A 6,538-nucleotide genomic window follows, 5' to 3' on the forward strand; every position below is an offset into this window, starting at 1 on the left:
AGGTGACTTGACTTGACTATAGTTCTTTATCATTCATTTAGCAGTCAAATTTATAACTGCAACAAGATGATAAAAAAAACAGTAATGTTATTACCTTAATGCTGGAAAGACCTTTATTTTTATTTATTTATTTATTTATTTTTTCATTTAATACTAGCCCATCATGCATCTAACCATCCACTCAGCATTAAAAGCTGTTAAGATTAACACTAGCAGCTCAGCAGTGAGTCAGTGTCATGGACGGAAGACCTGTTAATATATTTTCTAGTCTATATTTCCATCTCGTTATGCCGCTGGTTTATTTATTTATTTATTTTTCTTATAGAACTTATTTGTAAATAGAGCAACCACTGTCTGTGTCTACACCAGACGTGAGAGTTACCATCCGTGCCCCACTGCGCTAAAAGTGTGTCTAAACTTGATGACATCACACTATAGTGTCAAATCATCTGAATGTAGTGTCAGTACATTTCGTCATAATTAGAACGAGCATCAGTTCACTGATGGGGATCGTGTCAAGTGTATCCATCACTGGGGTCTGTTGTCTTTTGTTGGATCGCTCCACTTGTGTCCGGTGTAAACCTGGCGTGCGTTTTTTATTGTTTTATGTTACAGCCCTGCTTGTTTTAATGTTTTTATTAAATATCTGTATTGACTGCGTGGTCATATTATCGTATTATTTACTGCCATGCGACCTACAAAAGTAAAGCTTGGCAAGTCGATCAACGAGCATTGCTGCAGGTTGATTTTTGGCGGATATGCTGTGCTTGTGCTGCCGCGGTCATATTTATTTCGTCGGGTGAAACATCTCTCTCACTCGCAGCGGAGTCTGTGAGCAGCAACAACTTCCCCTCCGTGCGCACTGATACCAGAAACACGCTCTGCCTTCACTCCATGGATAAAGTATTTCAGTATGTTTGAAATGTTATGTTCATAACGCAGCCTATAAAAAAATAAAAATAACAGGAGAGTTTCAAAGTGTCTTTATTGTCTCTATTGTGTGTAAACTTTTTTCCCTATATCACATGCCAAACTAATAACATTGTAAGCATTTCATCTTTAATTGCTGCTTTCTGCTGTGAAAATTTTGTTTGTGATGAAAATAACAGTACATTTTTGTCAGTTATTTTATCTAAACAGATCGATTAACTTCTTTCAAAATCAGATAGCCTACTGATAATGTAGCAGCACTGTAAGATTACATTTGTTTGAATGCGTTATTGCGAAAGCGATTGCGTGTGGATGTGCTGTATCTGTTTAAATCATGCTTTAACCCAAAAATAATCAGTAAAAGAAACAGACAAACTCTTATAGCCTGTAACATCCCACTCGACTATTGCAGTCTTTGTAACCGTCTGATCAAGCTATTGCTAAATATGTTTAACATAAGTTCTTGCTGAATATGAAGTTATATTATGGGCTGTTGGCATGAATTGTACTCATGATGGAGCGCTCTTGGAGCGAGTGAAAACCACGACGTTCATATTCAAGTGTTTGTGCAAAAATTATTAATGTGCATTAATGACAGGGAGGCACCGTCTCATCACTTTATTTTTTTCCTGATAATGAATTTATATTTTTTTAATTAACATAATATTGTGGTGTCCCACATACATTAAAAATATATCTACAGAAAGCTTGAAATGTTTTTTAAACGAAAACGAACTGTGTAATCTGTGAATGTTGTGCATTTCTCTCGTCGGAGAGATCCAGCACTGTAGATTTCATCTTGCAGCCGACAAGAAAACATTTGTTTATTAATAAATAATTAAAATGTCTCATTTTTCACAATTATTAGGCTACTTCTGCATGTGCTTGAGCACGGAATATATTAAGATTTGATTATGTAAATTTAATATAAACCTCTGATTAGTTGAATATAACAAACGAACGACTAGAACTAGAAAAATCTTACGTGGGGGCGAACCATTTTTTAGTCTATAACCAAAACAACAGTCCTATATAAACCAGTTCAGCAAGTGAAAGCCTCATATGACACTATCCATATGAAAGAGCAAGAGATTCACACCTTTATCTCGACCCCCACAAGCCATACATAACTACCCCCAAAAAACTCAACCCCCTCCAGCTGAACTGAATTTGGTCTGTTTTTTGGCTCTGAGGAAAGGTGTGTTACTGGGCTGAAACATGACTGCACTCAGCAGCACTACTCTTTGTATTCATTATTTTCTCGCAGCCCATATCCTTATTTTCACAAGACCATAATGATGATAAAAAAATTATCAATTGATAATGAATCATTATTTTACAAAAATCATTGTTATTTGTGAACATAGCGTTTGCGGAAGGCTTTAAGACCAAGAGGAATCCTCTGTTCCCGCCTCACAGTGCTCCGTCTGCGGTTTGACTTTACTGAATCAGATTGAGGTGAATACAACTTATTGATCATGACACCAATATTTAGCAAGGCAGGAAAACATTCTAACTGAAGGAAGACGTATATCATTGAGCTAATGCTGTTAGAGAGAGAGAAACTAGTCTAGGGCTATTCTTAAACTTGGAGCTCATTATATTGAAGTACAAATCTAACCTTTAAAGTCACAATTCTATAATGGTCAAAATTACTCAGGCCAATGGTATTTTTTAATGACATTATTTTATATATTTATATTTATTTTTTATTATTATTATTTTTTTTTTTTTATAATTGTAACCTACATAAATAGGTGAAGCAAAACAAATATTCGGATCGTCCATTATTTTTTCCCTTATTTTCTTAAAGAATAAACACATATTTTCTACAAGAATTAGCATGATAACATATTATTAATTAATAAAAATAATTTAAGCAATTAAAACCTTTTTTTTTAACTTGAATTTAAATACTATTAAACTAACTTTAAATTCTCAAGTAAGTAAAAAATGGTAAAATGTCACAGTGCATGTTAAATAGCCTAAATGAACTTGTGTTAACAATATAATTAGAACTAACAATATACAGTAGGTGGCCAGCCTATCTGGGCCTACGGCAGTGCCGCGGTGGTAACTGTAATTCAATCGCGTGTTAAAATCATTCGCGAAACTACCGCCAGGTGGCGCAAAGGGACGGATTGCGAAATGAATGTAATTGTAAAATGAGATAAAAGAAGGAAGTAAAACAACAATAACATTATGATATAACATTGTAACATAAAAAAACAAAAAAAACAATTTTTTTTTACAATTTGTTAATTTTTAAAATGTAGGATAGTCTTAGGCTACAGTCTACTAAACAAAAATTAAAAGAAGACCGTAACACAAAGGATCATATGCATGCTATTTTTATTAAACAGTAAATAAATATAAGGCCTACAGTATATATATATATATATATATATATATATATATATATATATATATATATATATATATATATATATATATATATATATATATATATATATATAAAGCTAAATGTTTTAATTTCATTTTCATTTCGGTTCATTCTTGGTTTAAAAAATCTTCAGGTTCCATATGCAGAGCGAAATGGGAACGGTCCAGCATTTAGCAATAATTAGTATATTAACTCTGTTATTATTCTTGATTTTTCAAACTACCAGCATTTTTGAATTATGCCTTATGTGTGACCAAAAATTAAGTATTGTTTGTTTCAGCGGTTTGATTGTGCTGGTGCCTCGCGCACATATTCACTGGAAACAGCAGTCGTTCACCAGACATTCGGCGTGAGCACTTTGACATAGTGTTAATTATGATTTTTTTTTTCTCGATACTGAAACGCACACAGCCTATTTACCTCATGAATAATAGTTAAGCTTCAAATGGGCAACATCACAAATATGGAAACGTTTGATTTCTCCCGATTGAGAAAGCCCAACCTTACCTTATGCTTAGCTTTAAATTATTATTATTTTTTGTTTTTTTTTGTTTTATTACTAAGCCTATATTATTATATACTGCAATTATATTTATCCATTAGAATTATATAATTTTAATTATTGTTTTGTTCTGATAAATTTGTTAAATTTAAAGGATTTGTTGTAAAATATTTTCTTATGGCCTATTTTTGTCCTCTCACAAACTCTGATTTATTTTTTAGCGTGTTTAAAAAAAAAAACATGCAGCAAACGAAAATAGGTGATTGATCCGTTAAAATGAAACCTATACACGACTCATATATTTTTTTCCTCTGACAAACTTTATTTTTTAGCATGTTTAAAAAATAAAAAATAAAGAAAACATTCAGCAAATGAAAATAGGCGATTAATTTGTTAAAATGTGTTACTCTTGGTTAACAGTAATTATAATCATTTTACTTCATAACAGAGCCTGGGACTAATCTAGGTTATCCTTGTTTTTTTTGTTTTTTTTCATTGCACCTGAAAATGACTTTGTTCATTACATTCACTTCACGCGATCTGGTGCAGATCAGCCTCCCGCGATGCTCAGCTGTGGACGATTTAAAAATGTTTGATATAAAGCAGTGGTTCTCAACCCGCGGCCCAGAGTCGGCGTCAGAGCATATCTACTGGAGGGGCATTGGATCATCGACTGGGGGTCGTTTGATAAATATTTTATTTTTGGACGCATTGGCAACATCATAGTAACATGGAAATCCAGACCTAAATCTGAAAGATCATTTAGAATGACAATGAACGATTTGGACTTGGGTTTTTTATCTAAAAGAGGAACAGAAGACAGCGCTGAAATTTGCTGTTTTGGCGACCGGATACGGCAAGAGTCGGTTAGCTCCAATGATCTATATAGAATGACATTCTACCATATAATGTTAGCTCCAATGATCTATCTATATAGAATGTCATTATATAATTTTTATTTTATTTTTACCTGTCTTGATTCCTAATACACAACAGATGACGATTGTTAGGCTAAACGTTCAGAATACGATTCCATATAAGGTTAGTATAGCCTAGTTCAGCACTTTGCGAATGGACAGTGACTCAAGTAGCACGTAGTAGCGTTCTACGAGTTCAGTAGCGTGCCCTACATTGTGAAAATTTTTTGGGAAACACGCGAGGAATTGCGGCTAACGTTCATAACCTTGCAGGTAGAGAGCGCTTTTAAGAGCTAAGATAGGCTAGGCTACATCGTTATCGGAAAACCCGGACCAGAACAGATAGCCTAAACAACAGAACAGGACAGAAAATAATAATATAAATATAATATAGGCTAAATAAAAAAAATAAGAAGAAAAAACATAAAATAGGCCTAATATAAATAGCTATATATTTTTTATACTTAAATAATTAACAAATTACGACGACAAAAATAAAACACTGAATCAGTTTGAAGCTTAGAAAAAACGTCAAAAAAATGTCCCCATCAGACTTTTTTTCGTATAGATGTTTCTGAAAACTTAAGGCTTTTTTCTACATAAAACGAGTTGGACATCATCACACTAATGTCTGCGTATGGACCAGTTAAATCAGAAGACTAAAATTCGCCTGCAGAGAATAAGGATGTCACAACATTTTTGAACTGATTTTTTAGAGAGAGAGAGAGAGAGAGAGAGAAATATTAATTAATTTGTTTGTTTCACATTAGGTTACAATTATCGCACTTATATCAACAGGTTTTTTTTTTTATAAATAAAATAAAAAAAACTTTACATTTCAAATAAAAATTCCCGCCCGGCAGCGCCCTATTAGTAAGTCTATATGCATGCAAAATACTTTAATGTATATTCAAAAATGTCAAAACGAATAAAATTATCTGGTCATGAGTACAATCGCCTACGTGGAAGAGCGCTTTTCGCTGCTTAGACAATGGGCGCGTATTTGGATTTTTATATGACATCGCATCTCTGAAAGAATAGGAGAATACAATAGTTCTTCAGGATTGCTTAGGACTGGAAAAGGCCCTGACTCATGGAGACTCGCCGGATGTTGATGGGCATGAATTGTTTGAAGAGCTGACTGCTTTGGGCAGACGCCTGGTTGCTGGATCTAAACCACTGGATGCGCTTAAATTCATCTGTGAAAAAGGGATGGAATCAATTTTTCCAAATGTTTTTGTAGCATTGAGAGTGCTTCTCACTCTCCCCGTCACTGTGAGCCCTGGAGAACGCAGTTTCTCAAAGCTTAAACTGATAAATATTATCTCAGAAGTACAAGTTAAACTCGGGGACGCAATCAAAGCGTTTGCCGCTGCGAAAGCCCGACGCGCACGCTTCTGAAATGTGTATAAATGTGTGTATCAGTCAAGAAAAAATCAAAATCTCCAGTTTTGTGAGCTAAAAAGTTGAGTGCACATGTTTAGTTTTATTCTGTACACTATCTATTAGCTTATAACACAGAAATTATATGCAGCTGTTGCATTGTGTACCCTTTTCACGTTTTTGCAGAATAAATAAAACCCCTTTGAAAACATGCTTGCACGTTTTTATTTTAGTGTAATTTCATAGATTAAAAAAACATTGTTTACATGCATCTTAAGGATCCCTAATTGTGAATGTGAGGTGGGGGCGGCATGATCGTGCTCTGCCTAGAGCGGCATTTGAGCTTGCGCCGGCCCTGGTTAGAACCCACAAACATTCATCAACAATTCACCTGCTTAGTAC

This window comes from Carassius carassius, chromosome 12, assembly GCF_963082965.1.
Source record: "Carassius carassius chromosome 12, fCarCar2.1, whole genome shotgun sequence".
NCBI classification, from domain to species: Eukaryota; Metazoa; Chordata; class Actinopteri; order Cypriniformes; family Cyprinidae; genus Carassius; species Carassius carassius.